Source organism: Pteropus alecto, unplaced genomic scaffold, assembly GCF_000325575.1.
Source record: "Pteropus alecto unplaced genomic scaffold, ASM32557v1 scaffold24, whole genome shotgun sequence".
Lineage (NCBI taxonomy): Eukaryota > Metazoa > Chordata > Mammalia > Chiroptera > Pteropodidae > Pteropus > Pteropus alecto.
In genome coordinates, this window is record NW_006439192.1 from 25,930,981 (window position 1) to 25,955,045 (window position 24,065).

Below are 24,065 nucleotides of genomic sequence, written 5' to 3' on the forward strand. Positions count from 1 at the left end.
GGCACAAGAAGATATTTCATACTCATTGTGTACTTTCCCTTCCCCAGATGTGGAACAGCTATTTTTACTGGTTCCTTTTAGTTGAAAATGGTATGAAGACAATATCTGAGAGCTGGATGTGCTCACCGGAACTAACTCATGCAGTGGACAAAACTAGGAAATAGATGTTCGTATACTCATGAATACATACTCCGTCTGTGTGTGTGTGTGTGTGTGTGTGTGTGTGTGTGTGCGTGTATAAAGGGAGAGAAAGGCACACACACAGATAACAGAGAAAATCAACAGAGCCAGAAGTTGGTTCTTCGAAAATATTGATAACATTGACAACACATTTTCAATATTACTTAAGAAATAGGAGAAAATACAAAACTGCAGTATCAAGTATCAAATGAGGAAATCAATATGGTCAAACACTTTATTCTCTCCTTTCTCCAGACTGTCACCTTGAAAGTTGCCTTGACAATAACAAGTATGAAAAAATAGAATGTGTGTAACTATAAAACATTTACACAAAACCTACACTATATATTTTGAAGGATATGCGGACAATAAATTGTAGCGTCCATGGGCTAGAGAGAAAAAGAATAGAAAATTATAATTAAAGGAGGAAATAATGATTTCTGATGATAGTATGCCATGATTTAGGAGTGGGATTAGGGCAAATGAGGAAATAATGACATGTAAACTGGATAAGAATTTTCTAAATAAACAATAATTAAAAGGGAAATATATCTGTCAAGTATGAATAATAGTCGAGAAATGTAGTTTGTAAAGTTAGAATACCAGATAAATCTAAATATCGTCTAATAGGAAATGTTCATAAAGGAGAACAGCCAATGCCTGTGGTCCCATTTGCAAATGAGGCTTGTGCAGCCTCAGTATCTGGTCCAACAGCTGTGGCAAAACATTTGAGAAATAATTGTTAGCTAAATACAAGTAAGTAAGTGATTGAATGTTTTCTACTTTTTTGTTAGCCGATTGTTAAGTTGAAATTTTGTAAAAGAACCAAATTATCAGATCTTTTTTATTTTTAAAAGTAAACCATTGCTTGAGGGGAAAGTAAAAGAAAAAGAATTATTCTATTTAGGCCACAAATACCCTTCTCTTGTAACTGCACATCTTGTGCTTATTACCTATGGATATAACACAAAATGCCAAAGTGCTGCTTGCAACTGATTCAGAATTAAGTAATGTTGTATCGTAGCTTCTTGATATGAAAGATATCTCCTCTAGATTCTAGCTATAGGAGTTTAGTCTCAGCCTGAAAGTCAATATTTTTCCTTATTACCCAGTTCTGAATATTCACAGTATATATGACTGACAGTGAATAAAGAATGAGAGAAAATTTGTGTGGTATGAAAGGTCTCATATATTTCATATTGTCATTATAGAATCAATCTACTTCAAAGGTAAAATATGTCATCTGTCAGTCACATTGCTGTTTTCAAATGTCTTTAGTCCTGTGAACTAAAACTAGAATGATGTAACCACTCCAAAAAAGTTTAGCAGTTTTTTTAAAAAACTAAATATAGAATTGTACTTTTGGACATTTATTCCAGACTAATAACAAAATTACGCCCACTGGGAAGCCTGCACATGAATGTTTATAGCAGCTTTACTTATAATAGCCATAAAGTAGAAACAACATAGGTGCTCTTTAACATGTTACTGATTAAACAAATGGTTAGGTATCCATACCATGGAAGACTACTCAGCAATTAAAAAAGAAACTAATGATAAATATTACAACGTGAACGAAGCACACAGGCTATGTTATATAACATTTATAAAATGACAAAATTATAGAAATAGAGATTGGTGGTTGCCAAGAGTTTGGTCTTTTGACAGTGGACTTGGCAGGGAGGTGGGTAGTGGACTTAGGGAAGAAACAGTGGGCTTAGGTCGGAGATGGGTGTACTTATAAAAGGACAACAGGAAGTATCCTTGTGTTGCGACAGTTCAGCATTTTGACTGTGATAATGGATATGTGAACCTACGTGTGTTCTAAACCTTCATAGAACATATAAACACACAAAGACACACATGAATGAGCGCATGTAAAAATAAATATTATCAGTGGACTGTATAAATGTTAATATGCTGGTTATGACATTGTACTATAATTTCGAGGTGTAAATATTGGAAGAATCTAGGTATGAGGTACACAGAATTACTCTGTATTTTTTCTTAGAATCACATGTGAGTCAACAATCATCTCAAATTAAAAAGTTTAATGGAAGACTAAATAGTAATACAGAGTTGAGACCAGAAATATTGGTATTTTTAGTAAATGTGAATGTACTTTACACTCCTTTTTATTTAACTTTATTTTTTTTTATTTTTAACTTTTTAATTAAATTTATTGGAGTGACATTGGTTAATAAAATTATATAGGTTTCAAGTGTATATTTCAATAATACATCATTTCACTGTGTGTTCACCACCCAAACTCAAGTCTTCTTCCATTACCATATATTTGACTCCCTTTTACCCTTATTTATCTCATTCCTCCCCCTTTTTCTTCTGGTAACCACTAAACTTGTCTGTGTCTATAAGTTTTTGTTTGTCTTGTTTGTTTGTTGCTTTCAGTTTTATATCCCACATATGAGTGAAATCACTCTCCTGTTTTGTATTTAAGCAACAACATGATCTTTTCCCAGTTGTACCTTTGGGAAGATTAAAATTTTTTAAAACTTAGAAATTCTGAAAATAAGATAATCAAAAATTAAACGCAAATTTTATAATCTGTAAATATAGATTCCATTTAGCTAGTTTCCTATACATCAGTGTATGTCTATGTCCTCGTGTTAGAAATACTTTCCTTAAACTATTTTAAGTGATCTCTATTGCTTTCTAGGTAGGTTACTTTCCAAAACAGAATCTTATTAGAGAGCCTTTATTACCACACTTTTGCAAATAGTTTCTATTAGCAATCTGCAACTTTAGTAAACATCATTACAATTTAATTTCCTTTAATTACTACTGATACCAAACTATTTTTTTTTAGATGCGTATTAGCCATTTTTTTTCCTGTGTATTTGTACATATTCTCTTAATGACTTCTCTTTCTGGTGGGGTTTCATAGGATTGTTTAAGTTTTACATTTTTCTTTGTAGGTTTAAAGTAGATTTGGTGGGAGATACATTTTGGTTTATCAATAATTATTGTTTCTCTCTCTTCCTCTTTCCTTCCTCCTTCCTTCCTCCTTCCTCCTCTTCCTTCTCCTCCTTCTTTCTTGCTTTTCCCATCTCCCTTCCCCTCTCTTCAACAATCATGGTTGACTGTGATTGCTGAGGGTTTAAAATCACCTCCACTACCCTGCCAGTGTCAGAATATTGGAAATGAAAAATCATGAAACATAGATTTTAAATACTTTATTCTAAAATAGATGATGTAAACTCTTCATACTTAAAATTTGTTTTCTAAATATGTTTTAACTAAGAATAAAAATGCAATTTAAATTATTGTTCTAAATATTTTTCCAGAGAAAAACATAGATTCAAAACACTTTCAGGATTTTCATATTCTTTTGGTAATTACTCATCCATACTACCTCACATTACATAAGGGCATAAAATTATATATATACACATATGTATGTATATATATAATATATATATTTCTTGCTCATAATTTATGTAGCCCATTGACAACAATAAGTAATTATTATTCCTTGAAGTTATGCATGTAAGTAGGTTAATTAGAGCACAAGCTATTCTATATAAAGTATATTAACATCTCAGGAGACAAAGTATTCCTATAATTCTACAAAGCACACAATTTCTTGATTAATGAGAAGATTAAGCCCAAAGTATTCATTACTTAATTAAAATGTGTTTTATCCCAGAAAAAAAAAATAGTTATGTAAGATACCGTTTTTGGATTCTATATGTATATGCTTTGTAATCCATTTTGATGTTTTTATCTCATTCTACATTACTTTAAAGAATTAAAATGTTGTAGTTCTAAAAATACATTTCGCAATGAAGCAATACTATGTGCTTTTGTTGAGATTTGTATTTTGTCATGCTAAATAGTGAAATATACCAGTTCCCCTCTGGGTAGTGTGATTTTATTTTTGGTCTAACCGAAACCATATAAATGTCTCTTCCTTATCAAAAATCTTTTCAGAAACATTTTTTGAAATTTATTGAGTGTTTTTATTTTTTAACCACACTAAAATAAGATCAAATTGTTAAATACAATTCCTACTGAAAATTCTAGTTTGCTTATTATTTTATAAAACGTGTGATATTTCTTTTCTTTTACATGTAGCCAAGTATATTATAATTCGATTTATTCTTAGTTGTGAAATAAATTTTATTCTCCAATAGCAAATACACTTAATGGAAAAGAAATTATCCTGGTATTTATTTCATTGCTTCTGCCATATTATGAATTTGTACTTCCAGTTATAGCAGGATTTTTCTAAAATATTATCACTCTAAATTATGAAATACATGTAGTTACCTAAGCATGTGCCTTAATTTTTAAAGATCTCAAATCGACTTGCAACTGTACTGCATAGAACAGATGCTGTGTAAGTTTGGGTGAGATACTATAACTCACAAAATAATTTAGCATGGTGTAAAACTTTGGCATGTTTTGATAAAAGATAAAAAAGGAATAGATTCTCAAAGATTTGTTTATAAGCATAGTTTAGGCATCCCTCTTATGACATTTTTCTCTGTTATTATAGAGTTAGGTACCTATACAAAATACAGGTTGTGGTTTATAACAGTATATTACCCCATAATCTACAGGGTAGATTATAACTAACTAATTTGTGATACTGTCTTCAGTAAAAATACTTAGGATCTATGACTTCATTTGCCATCTCACTTTTTAATGGTGTTTTTAAAGTAAATAATTTATTGAGGTCTTGTTATTAATAAAAGTATTATATACAAATATATTCAATTATGTACAACTATAAATATGAATATTATAAGTACAAGTAGGTATCTACATATTTTAAGATAACAATATTTTTATCTTACATGATATTTTTCTAGTCCAATTTTTCAAGATAATACCTGTATTTATATTACTCTACTACTTTTAAATCCAAAATAACCAGGTTCTTTGGACAAGTACCATATTCTAATATAGCAGCTAAAATATAGCTGTACATTGCAGTACCATCTGGTGACAATAAGACTTCTTACATAACCATCAGCAGTAGACAGCCAAGCACCCACGCGTGTCTAACAAACTGCTTTAAATTTGGTGCTGTGTTTTATTTGCATACTTAAAGGAGCAAACAAATATAATATTGTATTCACACAACTTGCATATAACAGAGAGCTTTAGAAATATTGTAGATAATAATGTACTGGAAAATATGAGATTTGGATATTGATGACATAGGTTTGATACCCAGTTTTGCTAGTTATTAGTTAAGTGACATGGACAAAACTCATTAAATCTCTTTCTGTATTGGTTGGTTACCCCACTTCAGAATGTTCATAATACAAATATAAAAATGTTGTTTGTATAAGTTGTGATATTTATTGTTTAAAGATCCATTTATTTGGCACACTTATTGAATATGTAGCCCAAGTCAGGCAGAATACTGTGTGGCTCATGATATGGAGATAAAGACACACTCAAATAGGAGGTGCCTTTTTGGAACTCATAGTCTGGTGGGGACACAGAAGCCAATGAATAAGTGAATTAATAAATCAATGCATGAACATGGGCCAGTGTCAATTTAGGAGTTTGAAATGTATTCATAACATAGTTTGATAGGGCACTGATCTCATGGTTATTTTTTTTCTGTGACCCAGAAAATACTTGCTGTGATCACCGAAGAAAGTTAAATTAGTATTTAACTGTTTATTAGTCACTGCTTACAGAAAGAGTGCAGTGGCTGATTGATCAAGTTTTGGATAATAGCGAGAAGTGGAGGTTCCTCTTTGAGCACCGATGTCAAAGGCGGCGATATCTGCAGCAGCTTCGGTGGCGGCAGAGGGTCCCATGGCACTGCTGGTGGCTGTAGTTCCCGTAGCCAGAGGAGCTGCCCACAGAGTCCCCCTACACAGCATATGTAGGAAATCTACCCTTTAATACAGTTCAGGGCGACATAGATGCTATCTTTAAGGATCTCAGCATAAGGAGTGCACGGCTAGTCAGAGACAAAGACACAGACAAATTTAAAGGATTCTGCTATGTGTAGAATTTAATGAGGTGGATTCCCTTAAGGAAGCCTTGACATACGATTGTGCACTGTTGGGTGATCAGTCACTTCATGTGGACATTGCAGAAGGAAGAAAACAGGATAAAGGTGGTTTGGGATTCAGGAAAGGTGAACCAGATGACAGATGCTTCAGGGATGATTTCCGGGAGGCAGGGGAGAAAGTGCCCACGTGACTGGCGAATTGGCCCCGAATGGGGAGTCATTTTAGCGATTGCCCAGCTCTTCAAGGGTCCAATATGGATTTCAGAGAACCAAGAGAAGAGGAAAGAGCACAGAGACCACGGTTCCAGCTTAAACCTTGAACAATTGCAACACTCCTCAATCAAGTAGCCAATCCCAGCTCTGCTATCTTCTGGGAAGAAGGGCCCAGAGACCATGAGCAGAATGAGCTTGCAGTGGGAGAGAGGATGGTATGGGAAGAGTTAGAGTGAGACTGCAGCCTGGCCAGCCCTCTGGACCCACAGTCCTGCAGTTACCATTCCTGCACCTGACCTATGACCTCCTTTCTTATAAAGTAAACACAGAGCTTGTTGGTGTATGTCAGCAGTTAACAAGTGATTTTTAGTACATTTTTGGTTTTGCTGTATTTAGTGCATATTTTGTGCTTTCTTTTCCTTTTATTATTGCCACTCTTTCTCCCATTTTACTTCTATCCTTTATCCTTCTTGCTCCTTATTTCCTTCTAGCACATGAGTTTGTCTAGAGGGACAAAGACAGCCACCATGTGGGAACTCTTGTGATAGAGGTGCTGCTTCATTTTTCTCCTTTACTTTCTCTTTTTATTTCGAACACCTTGGCCAGACTCCAGTCATTTTCTTTGATTTTTCTCAGTGCTTCTCTTCTGAACTGCATGTTGAGTTCTATTTGCTGTGACTTCCACGAAAAAAAAAAAATCAAAAATTGGATAGCACCTTGTTTTTATTCTGTGATCAACATACAGAATTTAAGACACCTTGTTTTCAAAATAAGATAAACTATTTGTTGATCCTTGCAAATTCTTTCCCCTCCCTATTTATAGGTAGTCCTGTGTCTGTTTCCCCACCCCCACCCCATATGGATTATTCAAGCAGAAGAGGCTCAAATTTCAAACAGTGAAACCTAAAAGAAGAGTAATGTGAACGTTGGTGGGGAGTACACATAGATCAATTGAATGCACTACTGTGATCACATGTTTTATAATTGCTTTTTCAATACTGTGTGCAAACTGGATACTTCCTTTCACAGGCTGTATCACAGGCTCCTCTGTCTGGCTGGATGTAGCAAACTGTTGCTATTGGTTTCCTTTCCATTAGTCACAGGTGCTTTGGGGGACTAAAAGGTGCTCGTGGTCGTGGTGGTGGTAGTGGTGGTGGTGGAGGTGATAGAGTAGTGCTAGGCTGACTTTATAGTGTCGACAATGCTTTTTCTGAATCCCCATTGTCTGTATTCTGCATCTCTCCCTTGTGTTTATCTGTTCCCTGGAATAGGTAACAATGTGATACTCTGTTTCCCACCATCCGTTAATTTTATAATGAAAATGGGCCTAGAATCTGGCACTTTACCATTTCATTTGATGAACTGAGAATTTTACTATGCAGAGCTGTCATGAACCATAAAATAATTGATGGGCGGCTATAAGCTACTAGGTCTCACCTTTGGGACAAAGTTTACTGTTCCCATGTACAGTGTTCAGCATTTACCCAGGACTTGGGGGCTAGGCAATAGCTTTTAAGCTTGATCACCTATGTGTGAACAAATAAAATTCTTTATCATCCGAGTTTCAGTCCATTCCATTGGGAGCAATTCGGGGTCAGTCAGCAGCTAGAAACTCTTACGAACATGACTAGAGGGCTGAGGGGTAGCCTGGCCTGTGCAGCACAGTGTGCTTAGGTGGAAGTTTGTCACTGGCTGGCATCCTTGGCTTCTCTTACTCTGTCTTTGTTACAAGTCTCAGCAATTTACAGAACTCTCCCTTCCTTCCTCCTGTCATCTTTCCTTCTGAAATAAGAACCATTTATGTAACACCAATGCTTAAGAAAGACATGTATTATGTGGTTGTAATCAAACCTGATGCTTTCAGATGACCTACTTACATCTTCAATGTGGAAAAGATTAAGAACAAAACAAATTCATCTAAACTTCCGGGCAATCCATTTTACTTTTGAATGTAAGAATGGAATTCCAAACACACTCAGCTAAATGACAGAAAGCAAATCAATGTATATATTTTGTGAATGATCTTTTAAATAAAAGAGAACCTTACATAATAAAAAGAAAAGTAGGTACTAGCTCCCCCACTTTATAACATATGACTTGAGACATATTCCTCATCTCCCCTTAGCATAGATTTTCTTAAATTTAAATTAGGGGTAATGATAGTACTTATTTGCTAAATTATAAGAATTAAATAATAATATAAAGCATTTGGCTTAACATTCAATGCATGTGACATTTTATCCTTTTTATTCTCATACCTCCCAGGACAACAATGATGTTAAGTAGTTACCATTTTGTATTTTATGTATATCATGTAGAGGTAGCAAGTCTTCTTTTCTTGCATCTTATCTGCTTCCTGACCTACTTTACTCAGTCCAAAATATACAGTTCTGCACACTGCAATAATGTACAAGTGACAAAATAAATGAAAAATTCAAAACAATACTGATTGTTGTCACTTATAATTATTGTCATTAATATAGAGTTTAATATTTTCATAATTATGTAGTCTGGCACTATTATATTATTTTTGAGGATAAAAAATAATTGAGACATTTAGCACATTTGCTTATGAATCAAAATATACTTTGCTACTAAGTGGTAAAGCTGAAAATAGAACATATATCTTCTTAATGGTATTCTAGCATGTTTGCTCAAACGTAATTTATTATACGACTTACTGATATTTGCAAACATTTTTGATTTTTATATTGCTTTAATTTTTTTAAAGTAGTAACATATCAGGATGATATGCCACTAACGTTTTATTTATTTAAATGTATTTTTTATAATTTTATATTTAATAAACTCAAAATATTTTCTTATAAATAATTTTATTGCTTCTAATTCATGACTTCTGTTGGAATATTTTACTTACTTCTGAATGTTTTTCTCAAAATGCTAATTTATATTTTTATTTTTATTAGTTTGATAACTACAATGTATTAAAAAGTATAATAATATTTTTAAAAATTAACCTGAGTTTTTTTAATCACAGATTATGATTGCCTCTATGAAAATTTTCCACTCAGGAAAAATTTGAGACAGAGAAAAAATTAAATTAGTAGGATGTGATATTTTATCACATGGAGACTTTAAATTTATTAGTAGAAATATAAATTTTATTTAACAAATAACAATAATTTAACATTGGAAAATGCGCTTATTTAACTTTCCATATTCTACTTAATATCATCTATCTTGGTGTGATTTTCTTTATGTTTACCCTGCTCGTGCTTGTTGAGCTTCTAGGACCTCTAGATTTATATATTTCAACTTTTTTTAAATTTTACAATTTTATTTTCAAATATTTGTTTCTTTTTAAACTCTTTTCTCTTCTTGGTCTCTATATTACATATTGGATCACACAAAAATATCACATGAACTGCGGCCTTTTCTTTTTTTTTTTATTTCATTTCACTATCTCCTTACTATCCAGTAATTATTTTCCTAAAGCATTTTTTCTTGTAGAATTTACATTTTCTTATTCTTTCCATTTTATTTATTTCAATTTTTTATTATCTTTTTTGTTTCCTCCTGATGTTCATGTTTCTCTTTAAGTCCTTGAATGTATTTATAAGTGCTGCTTAAAGTGTATGTTTCTTTAACTCTGTCATCTACGTGATTTCGGGATCACATTCATCTGCTTCTTCATAGTGATATTATGCTAGACTCTACGTTTGAGCAAACATGCTCCTGTGGGGTATTTGTATATTGTTTTCCTTATTATAATGTCACATTTTCTTTAGATGGCAGTTAATTTACATATTTACATGCAGATCAACTTGATCTTTTCAAGGCTTATTTTTAGGTTTTTAAAAAATGTGTTTGTTTTGAACGTGTCTAGAAAAGTTATTTAATCTAGGCTTACCATATCCTTACGTTAAGCCATGACTTTCCTGGATTCTATACTGATTGTCATGGTATCTAACAATGTGTCCCCAGTCTGATAGATTGAAACTCTAATGTGTCTCTGCCCTAGGTAATTTCCAATAGCTATTCAATATATAATTCCCTGGTAGTTATCCTCTCTCTGGAAATTGTACTTTAACTGGCCTGAAAAACTCTTGCCCTGCAAAAGTGCAGCTAAGTATTCAGTTAAAAACTCAAGAGGATATCTGTGTTAATTCCAGAATTTTCCTTGTCATCCAATATGAAATATTTTCATGTATTTTGTTTAGTTTTATAGTTGTTTCTGGCTATCCCTTCATCATGGCCAGAAGCAGCCCCTTGTCAGTCCCTTTTTCAATAAGATTTTTTTTTTCTTTTTAATGTTTCTGAATCTTGTTATTAATGGTCTTTTGCTATCTTTATTATTTCTTGTTTTCAATTTTTGGGTGTTTATAATGTTTTCTTTCCCAACACACTCTATCAACTCCTAGCTCATTAATTTTAATTTTTTATGGAACTTGAGTGGGTTAATTAATTATTCCATCAATTTCTATTTTTCTCATTTTATAAGCAGTGGAGGGAAGGATTTAAACCAGAATGTTTACCTCTATAATTGCTTGGCTCTTTCAAATTGCTAAATTCAATCTTGAAAGCATGGTTTCAGTGGTTGCCCAGTCAGGTCTCACAGGGTACAGAAATATTTCTCAGAATTCAGCGTGCCCAAGTAGCTCTAATAGCTTGTCATCATCTCACGAGTAGGTTTTTATTGCTTCCTGCTTCAATGCTCTGCCAGTGAAGTTATCAGGCTAGTCTGTCTGTCACTCCTTTTGACTGTTGCTAACTATATTCCCTCTAATTTCTTTCTTTATCATATCTATTGGCTTATTGCTTTTATTTCCTAATGGCTTCTGCTGCTTGTCATCTGTGTCCATATTTTTCTGCATTTTATAATCTTACTCTCTGTTAATTTGCATACATTTAACCCTCTCTCGTTAGAAATTATTTTATTACATTAAAATACCATGATCCAGGACCAGTTACCACTAGTGAGTAGAATTCTTGTGGCAGTGTAACATATAAGTCTCCGGAAAACCATATATTTCTGTCATGAAATCTATAAAAGCTCCCCGCTTTATGCATGTTGGTCAAACTAGTATAGCAAGATAACATGATACCTACCATGGTAATTCTTTTATAAGGAACTGCTTTGGAAACTTGTTCAGAAAGGAGCTTATTATTGTGGTTTCATCAGAGCATTATATTCAATACAAGCACAAAAACCATCATCTTTCTTCTAACTCTTCCTTATTAATGGTAACTTTCATCTTAAATAAATAATAATATAGATTTATATGTGTTTTATTAGTTGTGTATATATGGGTGTGTCTGTGTATGTAAAACCCTCCTTTGTTTCTCAAATGCCTAATAAGGACAGTCTAACCCAATACATTTAAAAAATAATGAGATCTTGATTCATTCAAATTAATAATAGTTTCTTTTCTTGTGAATTAAATATTTGTTATTGTCATTATTATTTTCTTTATATAATGTAACATAATAGTTAATAGCAGAGATTTTGGATTCACACCAGATTTGAATTCAAATATTATCTCTACCAACTTTTAACTTTCTTATTTAAGTGATACCATTTACATGTTCTGAGGCTTGATTTAACTTTCAGATTCTTTCAAGTATTAAATAATATAGTACATTTTAATACAGTTTATAACAGTACCCAAGTTCCTATGAATTCAATTAAGAATCTGTTATTATTATTAGACCCATAATAGAATCTGTTATTATTATTAGACCCATCTTTTAGTGAAACTAAGGAGGAAAAAGAAAATGGTAAGCTACTGTTTACATATCTAATATCAAGAGTTATGCTATTATCATTATGTTAATTTAAATTGGGAATATCTTTACTTTTGACAGTATAGAGATTATCTGACTGAACGTATGAAATACCATATATAGTATAGCTACTCAGCCTAGCCATTAAATAAAGTTGCCAAGATTAATTTCAAAGTTGTTAGTGTTATGTAGGAAGTGATTTATTTATATATTCTAGAGGTATAACACTTGTAACAAAAGCCACTTACCAAACATCTTAAATTTTAACTATAGATAATTCAAAAACAATCTGGGCTTGTAGGAGAAATGCAAAGTCCTCAGAGATTTGAGAAAGCTAGGTCAGTTATGTTATCTTATGATTACAGGAAGATACAGTAAGTGACTGTAAATCTTAACTAGCTTTCATCTTCTTGTAAGCTTAAATCACACTCTGAGGAAAGCAATTCATTTGTTTGCTTTTAGGTAACATGTATTTTCTCCTTTATTACTGATATCACAAACCTATATATCATTTTAAGAAGGTTAAATACTAAACAAACTTAATTGATATCTTTTTCCTTCAATAAAATAATATCATTGAATACATAGCTGAGGAATTAAAATATAATATATCTATGCAGGCACAAAAGCAGTGACCTATTATTTCTAGAGATAAGAACAGGAATTTAGTTGGACTTTGGTATCATTCTGAGTCTTTACTGAGACTTTCGGTCGGAGAATAATAACTATAAATGTAAAGCATGACCTCATTTGGGAATTTCTTCTGTATCCTTTACTATATTGTTTATAGAAATACTAATGAGGAGAACATACGTTCAATTAAAAAATACGTCACATTGATTATATATTCACATTATATGATTTTTAAAGGGAGATGTTACTAGCATAAATGTTATATTCCTGACTTTAGGAAATTATAAAACAGACTAACTATCTATATAAAATATCTTCAGTGTTATATTTTTAAACTAATGCTAAAATACAGTAGAGGGTTACCATCAACTCTTTTATTTTCTCCTTATTCTATTGTGTGAGTGGTAACAAACAAAATTACTTAAATTCAAAAATAGTAGTTAACTACAAAAGATTTGTACTTGGGACCTACAATGATCTTTACTGAAGACAGAGTATATTGAAATCATTTCTATATATGATAAATATTAGGATTATAATGGTTTCTTCCAAATTATATACTGTATCGTAATAAAGTTCAAGAAGAAAAGTATAATTTTGTGAAAATGTCCAAAATATTTCTCTCACTTGAAATAGACAATAAAGATGGTTTTTAAGACAACTTGAAGTTTAATTTATGAAAGAAATTGAAGCCAACATCATAAACCATTTCATCAATATTCCGGACTCCTGGATTACAAGTAGGGTATCAATTAAATAAAAATGTCTTGTTTCCTTTTTCCACCAGTGCCCTAGTTGCAATCACCAAAGGTAACTACTTTCAGTCATTTTTTTTATTCTTAGTTTTTTTTTTTTAATTGTTCTCATCATTTAAAAAATAGTTATGTATTTTCTGTGTTATCAAACATATGTTGACTATATTGGCTCCTCACTCTGAAAGGTGAGGACTTTAATTAACCCACACAACCTTCCCTGATCTTTCACTTTCTTAAATTTTTACTCTAGACAATTATTTTTAAAATTCCAGTGCTAACCTCATAACTTTAAGTCACATACTTATCTTGATTCATCATTGCTAGGCAGTACTTTATTTCCTACCATACAATAGGAAGAAATCACTAAAATTTTAATTTTATTTATTTCTCTACTTATCCTCCATCTCCCAATTTTTGCTGAATATTACATTACTTATATATTGTCAGGGTTTATAATATTAAATTTTTTGTGTTAAAATTGTCTATAGGTTAAATTTAAAAATTAAATTGCAATATAGAAGAAAATATAATATATTTATGTAGTTAATTTTTATTCAAAACCAAGTGATTATTGGGCCTGTAGAGAAGTATTTACAGTACTATTTCATTAGTACTGGGCCACTAAAAAAACAATATTCAAAACATTGTAAGCAAAGGAGTTTTACTTTTTATAAACTCTGTCAGATGCTCAAAATCATGCCTTCGGTTAGATTCATATGTGTACAAATATTTTTTTTTCCCAAATTATCTTTATTTCTGTGAACAAAAAACACTACTGTCAACAATAACAACAACAAAAACCCATATGTCAACAATAGCAACAACAAAAACCCATATGATTACATTTCATTATCAAGAACATCCAGATTTTTTTATCTCACACTTTTTGTTAAATAAAGTTTATTTTTTTCTAGGAGACATTGCAGTCAACCCTCTAATTTTATTACCTCTTATTTTATGTTATTTCCTTTTTCTAAATATATGCTGTTTCAATTTATTCATCTTAATTCTTCTCTTCGGTCTGTTGATTTTCCTCCAGTGCTTAGATATTTTTGATAGTTCATTCATATTGTTAAATATATTACTCTATTGACAAATACAGTAGTTTGTAAAGGATTTTGAGTAATTGCTATATTTGATTAATGACACCTCCTAAACTTTTTCAAGTGTCAAAATAGTGAAGATATGATGCTGGAGTCAGGCAATTTACTGTTTTTTTTACTGTTAGATGCAAGACATTGGCTAACTGGTTCAGAATTTCCAAAGAGCTTTAATTAATAACTTTTGTTAATGATTTGGTTATTTTCACAAGTCTTAACATTATTCGAGTTTCCAAAAAATCTTTGATATGCTATCCAATTTTATCATCTTATCAAATTTTTCAAGTAGAATTGGTATACATGATTATTAAACTTTATAAATTATTAAAACTCTGATTAAAGGACTTTACCAAGATATTAAAATAATATATCTAGAGATTCAGAAAATCTGCATATAAGTCAAATAAATATGTCAATTTTTTGACATATTTATTTGACTTATAAATAAATGAAATTTATTGAAGAATAAATGAAATTCACTGTTAGGTTTGTGAATGCTAACTTCACAAATAAAAATCAGTCCAGATACTATTCTTCACTATCAGTCGAGTTACTATTACTAATAGTAGCTACTGGCTACTACTCTTAACAATTAAATTATGAGTTCATTTGGAATCAGGAAAACAAACAATATAGACTTTTGAGTTTTTTAGTACAAATAAACAATTTGTTCTTTTTTTATTGCAGATTGAATTTATAAATTATCTTGCATTCCTGACATGATTATAGCAAAACATCTGCTTGTAGCTTATAAAAAAGTAAAATACACAAACACTTTGAAAGAATAAAATGTGCAATAAAGATTGAAGAGATTGGCATTATAAATTAGATATAATAACAACATTTTAGAACAAGGACAGTGTTAGGACAAACACCTTATTTGTAGCAATGGAATGCTAGCTTGCAAAATTGAAAATGAAATATGCTTATAATTTTTAAAATATCCATAGAATATTTTTGTTATCATTCTTGTATGACAGAAAATTGCTTGGGAATAAATCCAGATGCTTACAGATCAATTATGTCAGATTTTGAGCAAAAAAAGTTTTATCACTTGGATATAACATTGCATAACATTTATGTTGCTTCACTAACAAAGTATTTGAACATATAAGTGATAAGAATTGGTCAATAAATAGAAGTTAAATGAGAATTTAAAGTAATGCTCTTTAGCTTCAGGAATTCATGGCAAAATGTTTTTTTAGAAATTTTGTAAAGCAATATATCTATATATTTTACATGCAATATATACATTTGTGATGTATAAATGTACATATTTGCATTTTTAACAAAGCTCATATGCTGAGGAATTTGATACTACGCAGATACTATAATATCATGTTTTATTCATTTAATTTATGTTTTGTCCTCTCTGGTGGACTCCTATTGTATGTTTACGCCCTCTTAGTATATCACAGTATTAGCAACTATAAATATTAGAATATCAGTGTGTCAGAATATTATATCTTTTCTAACAATAAAATCTTATTAGTCTTAATTTTCAAGACTTACTGATTTTTGTTATATTTTACCCAATTTCCAATAGAAAAAAATCTCGTGTTCACATGTAAATGGTGGCATCATGGGAATTATTCCTTTACTGCTTCTCTATATTTCAATTTTATACAATGAAACTTAATTTTATAATAAAAAATAAAAGATTATGTTCTAATAATATTAAGATCAAATTATTTTCTTAAAATCAACACTTTATTGTTAGTCATTCAGCAAACATTTATTGTTTCCCTTTTTCTAGAGACTGTGTTAGGCACTAAGATTACAATGACTTCTTGTTTATTGGAGAACCAATTGATAAAAGGCAACTAAAATACAAAAAGAGAGGTGCATTTTTGTAAGCAGATATAGAATGCTACTCTGCCTAAAAATAAAGAAGGAGATTTGGTGGAGACAGTGATGTCTAAACCAGTAACTGAAAATGAGTAGAAAATAATCAATAAAATTATTGACAGAAAGACTTTTCAAGTTCAGGGTGTATTTATAAGAATTTGATTCAGGAAAACACCTTACTTCTTACAAAAATGTTTACTAGTCCAGAAAACTAGCCCATTAAATGAAAGTAGTTTTAAAAACAAATAAAACTAGAAATAAATACAAAATAAAAGTGAGTTGATTATTTTTTTATCTTAAAACTTTTGTTTATCATCAGAGGTCACTGGAGAACATCAAACAATTTTTAAAAGGTTAGTAACGTAAAGTTTTATATTTTTTTTAAATGGTCAAATGTTACAGAATACATAAGATTGGACATGGGAATTATTTAATGGGTACAGAGTTTCAGTTGGGGAGGGTGAAAATTTCCATTAATATATAGTGAAGTTTGCACAACAATGTGAATGTTCTTAATGCCGGAAACAATGCCAGAATGAAAGAAAGTGGATAGGACTTGGTGACTGACCTATCATGAAAAGTAGGGCTGAAGAGTCCAAGATGAGATACAGATTTCTATTAAATATGGATAATAAATTTTCTGAGATAAGGAATACATCATAAGAAGCAGTTCAAATTGAGAGATTATTATTTTTGTTTGAGACATGCTTGATTTGAGATGCTTATGATATCCAGGAAAAGTAGGCAGTAAGTAGTTGAATACCTTTTTCTAGAATTCAAAAGACATATTTGGCTTGTAAAAATCCAGTTGTGAATATAAATGTTGGGATCGATGATATGCAAAAAAATGTACCTGCCTGCAATAAGCTTACAATCCTGCGACTGTATAATCAGTCGTGAACACAATGAGCATTTACTGGCACAAACTCTGATAAATCGCTTGAAGGAATTTCTAAGAAGATGCCTTTAGTAAAACATGTTTAAATTGCTATTCAAAGGATGATACAGGAATAACCAAACTTAAGAGGAAGAGGTTGGTAAGAGAATAATGAAGAATCAAGAAGCTTGATTTAACTGAAAGAATTTTAGCTATGAAATGGATGTAGTCACCAAGAAGGAGTGTGAATATATAAAATATAAATCATACAATCTGTTAAAATGGATTCAGTTGTTCTCTTACTAAATTAGTAAGTACAGAGGGAGGGAGGGAGGGAGGAAGAGAGAGAAAGAGAGAGAGAGGAGAGAGAGAGAGAATTTGTGAGATGATAATACTGAAGAAAGTGTTGAAAAGAAACAACACAATTTGTTAAGGATAGTTATGTATCTGTGCCTTAGGAAAAACTAGAACAGGGGTATTTGTGCCCAGAGGAATTAGCCTCCTTTATCCTCTCCATCTTATTTTAAACTAGGCTTATTCTGGCTTTCTCCATTCAGTTTAAAGTACGGTCATGTTAACTCCAGTTTTACATTCAAAGAGAGATTGTTTCATTGGTCGTTCTTAATTTTGAGTTCAATATACTAGTAAAAGTATCTGGTTGACCAACTTGGGTTTAGTTATCTGCCTTGCTTCGATAGTCTGTGATAAGCATGTCAGAACCAGATAAGGAAATAGCAGTTTCTGTGAGACCACAGGGCTTGTCAAAGGGGGAGGGAGGCAGCTCCTGCAAGAATTCCATTACACACTGAAGTCTGTCTGTGATATGACAAACAAAATAACAAAAACTTGAAAGGATGCCATTTGGAACCATAATAAAATATGATAGCTAAAATGTAAGAAAAATAATCATGTTAAGTATTTTCCAAATGGATGGTTATTTTCCAATTGGATATTTGAAATGGAACTTCTATTATTGCTGGACTGTATGTTTTAGAAAAAAAAATCATCTTCAAAATTCAAGGCTGAAATCAGTGGAAATTTATAGCATCTTTCAAGGAAGCTTATAAAATCTTTTAAGATTTGGCTGAGAGATGACCCATTGCATTTTTGCATGAAAGGTTTTCCTTGATGGTGAGAAGAATCTTCAGATAATAAAAACCTAAGAGATTACTTTAAAGAGACCAAATGCTATAGCTTTATAAACTCACTATTGCACATGCTAAACTGCCATGGAATTAGATCTGTGAACCATAAGAAACCCTAAGGCAGAAAATTCTTATCTATAGTCCCACAGAGAAAATCAGCTTGCTCATTTGTGTATTCATGATGTTTCTGTCCTATTTCTAATGACATTTACCTAATATTTTCTAATTTTGGATACCTACAATTTTACCTACATTTACCTAAAATTGGATACCTACAATTTTAGATTCAACAAATTTATTTTACCTACCCACCCTGTGCAACTCATCTCTTTTAAATATACTCAGGCATACATACATGCATTCAAGTGTGCACACACACAAAAACACACACAAGTTAGTTTTATAGGATGAGGGTAATTACAAAGCAGGCCATAGGAAGAATGTAAAGTGTGGAATCTTTTATTTACAGAAAATATTGTTTTGGGATTCCTTTAAAATAGTCTACGACTATACAAATTTCAATTATTTGTTCCGAGGGCTTTATTTCCGTGGTGAACTTTGTAATCATTTGGGACTAGAGTTTTGTTTCACCAGAAATCTTGTTTTTCAGAATACCATGAAGCAGGTCTGAGCCAAAAGAGAAATATGTGCTGTGAATAAAATCAGTTTGTGATGGAAATTAAAAGCTAAAAAATGAAAAAAAAATTAAAGGAGAAGATAGACAAATTAACTAAGAAATAATAAAAATATTAGAACACCCTACTGGAGTTACCTAATAAAATAAAATTAACTTACATTTTCTATCTCTACAGTTGCTTAGATTCACTAAACATGAAAGGATTATAGTTCAGGCTAACTTACTAGGTGCATAAAACCAAATTCCGTGTGTGCGTGTGTGTGTGTGTGTGTGTGTGTGTGTGCATGCATGTGCACATGCGTGCGTGTGTTTTAATTAAATATGTGATAATAATGTGTCTGTTTCACAGAGTTGTTGTGATGTGCCATTGGCTCAGAATCTGCTAAAGTGCTCTGTGAATTCCATATTATGTTTAATTCCATAATAGTTCAGGTGGAAATTGAAGATGTTGTCTTGAGAGTTTGGAAGGAATTTGTAGACATGACCTTACCATGAGGACGGCCTATGCAGAGCGGCCATACACTTAGGTCATATCCTTACTTTACAGGAAACGTGATTTTGTTCAAGACAAGACGTGATCTCCTTTTAGGAACTAAATTATGCTTATAATAACTGACAAATATCATAAGCAAAACCATAAATGTGCTCAACATTTCCTCTCTGTCTCACTTCATATTGACAGAAAGAAGTTACATCATGAAGCAGTCAGGATTCCTAGCAGTGTTCAGCATATTCTCTCCAGTATTTAAAGATAGCTGGGAAGTCAAATTATAAACAGAATTTTGTGGTACTCTACATAGTCTCTCAATAAATAGTTGTGGAGACATAGTAGCTTTTAACTCTTTTTGAGCCTCCATGCTAAACAACACACCTACTTTTTAATAAGTATTCTTTTAGAGTTTGTAAAATATAAGTGATTGAACAATATTTCCACGGTATATTCAGGGTACATTATTCCATCTATTCCAAAATGTAGTTGAGTGAGTGGTACACTCATTGGACAAAATGTTTGGCGAACTCTGTATTAAACAAAGTACATTTGTTTCTTTACTCCAGATTTAGAGTATTTGGTATGCTACCATGCATTATAAATCTTTGAGTGGGAATATATCATGTAACAGTTTCTTAAATTTACTTGAAAACTGAACTTTTTTTTCACTAGGTTTATTATAAATCCAGTATTCTATTAAGCATGTTTGAGAAAGACAGGGTTGCTAACAGTAAACCTTTAGGCTTTATACTCTTGTTACAAAGATTAAAATATGATGTTCCTCAGTCACCCGTTTAAGGATGGATGACAGTCTTTAGGGTACATAGCGTTATTATAAATTCATTACTTATTATTTTCCTTAAGTCAAATCCCTGAGGTTCTTTGCAGCTGTCTTCATTTACCACCGAGAAATATGATTTGTTTTTAATAGCATGCTTGGTTTTCACAGTGCTCTTTCTTAGCAAGCCTCTGTCTCCAGCCACAGTTGCTTATCACATTCTCAGAGTATAACTTTAATTTCACGTTAAAGCAGCATAATGCTGGTGCTTCCGTGAACATTTAAAGTTGCATTATACAATTAATATTAGATCAATAGACTGAGTCACAGAAATAATTTTTTCCTGACAACAATTCCTGTAGGAAAACATTTTTCTTTAGAAAATATTGAACTTAAAATGCATATGTATTACAGATCTTCACACTAGATTGAATAGTTATGATCTATTCTCCATTATTTTAAGTAAACATTTATATATATTTATACACACATACACACACACAAATATGTATTGCCGGTCCCTTACACATAATCTCATTACTATAAGGTTTATATTTTTGCTGCTCCCTAAATATAGTCTCATTGGATTTATTGAATTCATTCATTATTTTTTTTCCATTTACTGCATGATTGTGATGATATCTACCATGGCAGATTAGCATAATTTTATTTAGTTTCAGCATATCTTTATTTTGATGATTTTATTAAACAATTATGTATGTTGTATGAAGTTAGTAATATGTGAATTGTTTAAAAAAAAGATGAAATATCTGGCAAGAAATTATGTTTAAGTAGAGGAAAATTTGGAAAAAGTTGAATTTTGTTTCGTTATGCCTTTTAAAAATCATTCAGATAGCTAATAGAACATCAATACAAATAAGAGATACAAAGTGCAGTGTCTATTGTCTTATTCAATATATAAATACGTTTAAAACCTTTTCACAACTCTGAAAGTTGGTGATATGTAAATTATAAAACTTTGAACAACTATTGACTAAGAACAAAGGTAATAATAAATCATGCAGCAGATAATAAAAGTTATCTTATTAACAACAATCTATAAAGATGTTTCTATATAAGCTGAATCAGAAGTCAAATTTCTAGGTCTCTCAATTATTATCACTGTAGAGTTTATTTTCTGATAATAGGCAGGAATAAGGAAGGCCAATTAAAATGAAAATAAAATACAGCAAACAACACAATAAAAACACACATATAAAACAGGCTGTCAACTTATGTTTTATTTGTTCTTTCTCTTATTCTTGGGGGAAAACAGCTCATTATAAGTTATAAATAACATTAGCATAGCAGAAGTAAGAAAAAGAAAATGCCTAGACATTTTAAAGAGAATTTCTTCTTTAATTAGGAGTTGAAAATTTCTTCTTTAATTAGGAGTGGATTCATTTGTGATACACTAAAGTATAAATAACAAAAAACATTTAAAAGTGATTTGTAATTATATTTAAACAATATGATTCTTATTTCCCCATGTTTCTTTATTAAAATATTTATTTCCCAAGTTCTCGCAAATAGCCACTGTTCGAGGCTCCAGTTTGTCTCTAAGTTGACTCTTTAATGTCATTTTCTCATGCAAATTGAAGTATAGCATGAATATCATTAAATAATTAAAGCCATAAAAAATATGTATTTACCTTTTTCCCCCAATCAATTTCTTTTGAAATGTATGATACTAGTAATTTGGAAGAAATTTATTTTTGGTTTTAATCAGAAAAAAAAAGTCTGAAATCTATATTTAATTATCTCCTGACTACTGGATTCTTTCAACTTTCTTTGAAAAGTTTTTTTTGAAATAATTAATTATACACTAGATTTTCTATATTATTGAATAATAATATCAATTTTTAAATTTTTTCTCAAATCCATGTCAACATACTCATTACTTTGACAGTTTTGTTTGCCTGCTAAGGAGTAATTCAAATCCTGAGAGTAGCCACCATCTAAGTAACCCCTCTAATACCAGGCAGCTAAAGCTAATAAAGAACATTGTATAAGTGAGGCAGTGAAGTAGGATAAGATCATTGCAAAGTGATGAGTGTAGATTCTCTTTGATTACATAATTTATTTTAAAGTCAGCCTCTCATAATAAATTCCAAAAAAATATTTCTCAACAATGTATTCACTTTATTCAAAAACTCAAGTGCATGACAATTATAATAAATATCGCTTGCAGTTTCTAAAGGCAAAGTCTATGAATTTTGATGATAGTGTGATTTTTATAAGGTTATCAATTTAAATTTTTGTTTTATTTTTATCAAGATCTAAATTTTACTGATCAATTAAATAATCAAGCATTTACTTTACCACATACTTTATAAATCCACTATTAGAAGAACTATGCTAAAAGAGGAAATGAGTACATAGATAAATAAGATCATACACTTTTAAAGAGATAAAAGTGGATATATACCTAAAACTAGAATCAGAATATGATACGGTTCATGGGAAATAACAAATATAGCATTTTAGAAATAGTAGGGAGAAATGTTATTTCTGACTATGATATAACCAAGGCTTTCTTTGGACTGGGCCTTGAATGATGGGTAAAAGTATTAAGAAAAGGTGAGAGTAGAGCATTTCAAGCAAATGAAATACATCGATTAAGAAATTGTAATGGCAAAACAGCTTTTTCTGAGAAATGCTAGCAGTTCAGTTTAGTGGAGATAAAAGGTAGGTGATGATGAGAAGAGAGCAAAAAATCTGAAAAACAAAGAATTGTGTAAGAAACTTAAAGAGTCTTGAAAATATATAGTAAAGAAGGAGGAGCTACAGTAGAAGAGATTGTTTTGTGGTATTTCCCCATAAAGTGAAAATAATAATGTTCACAATAGATTATTTAGAAATACAAGCACACTAAACATTCAAAATGGAGAAGATAAATCTATAATCCCAGGGCTGTGGCAATGTGGGTTTTTGAGCAAGAATAAGGAATAATTCAATAAAGTGACAGTGTAAAAACTGTAATCTTGTACTTCAGGAATGTAAGTTTGGAGGCAGCTGCGAGATTGCAGATGAAATGGTCTTCAACTTCAGCAGTGCCATAGGGAATGGAAAAGAAGAAATGAAAACGAGAGAGGTTGATTAGAAAACACATGTTAGTTAGAGATTAATTATATGTAATATTAATCTATTAATTTTAAATAATCTACCAGTACAGGGAATAATTATCAGAAACATGCCAGATCCAGTCATAAACTCTCTGCATATTATCTCATTAAATTATTATAACATCCTTATGATGTTGTAATATTTTCTGTTGTTTATTTTTTATTTTCTGATATTTATAGAAAATGAATTTAGATTAAGATAGATTAAACAACATACCGAAGTCAACAGTTAGTAAATAATAGTCAAATTTCAAGTCCAAGCTGTCTGGCTCCATGTTCCCTTCTAAAATGATACTTTAGAGTCTGTCAAAAGTAAATAAGTGGTTGTGAGATTACTAGGTAATGAATAAAAGCATCATAACTGTAACAGTGATAAAGCTTGATGAGTCTACTGAAGATCAAAGATAATCCCTCTGAAAATAAACAATACAAATCTTTATAATATGAGACAAAATTTGAGTAATTTTGAATAAAATGTTCATAATGGTTAAAAACTATTGAGTACTGCTACATAAAATAGGCATTATTTTAAGCTCTT

General features: G+C 31.1%; 1 protein-coding gene and 1 pseudogene across 3 annotated transcripts in view; both read left to right on the plus strand.

Annotated features, from left to right (window-relative positions):
* Positions 1-6,630, plus strand: part of LOC102896805 — a 29,959-nt pseudogene extending 23,329 nt beyond the window's left edge.
* The window catches only part of SGCZ (sarcoglycan zeta), a 264,296-nt gene that overhangs the window by 112,094 nt on the left and 128,137 nt on the right, over positions 1-24,065 (plus strand). The gene's annotated exons all lie outside the window — the stretch shown is intronic.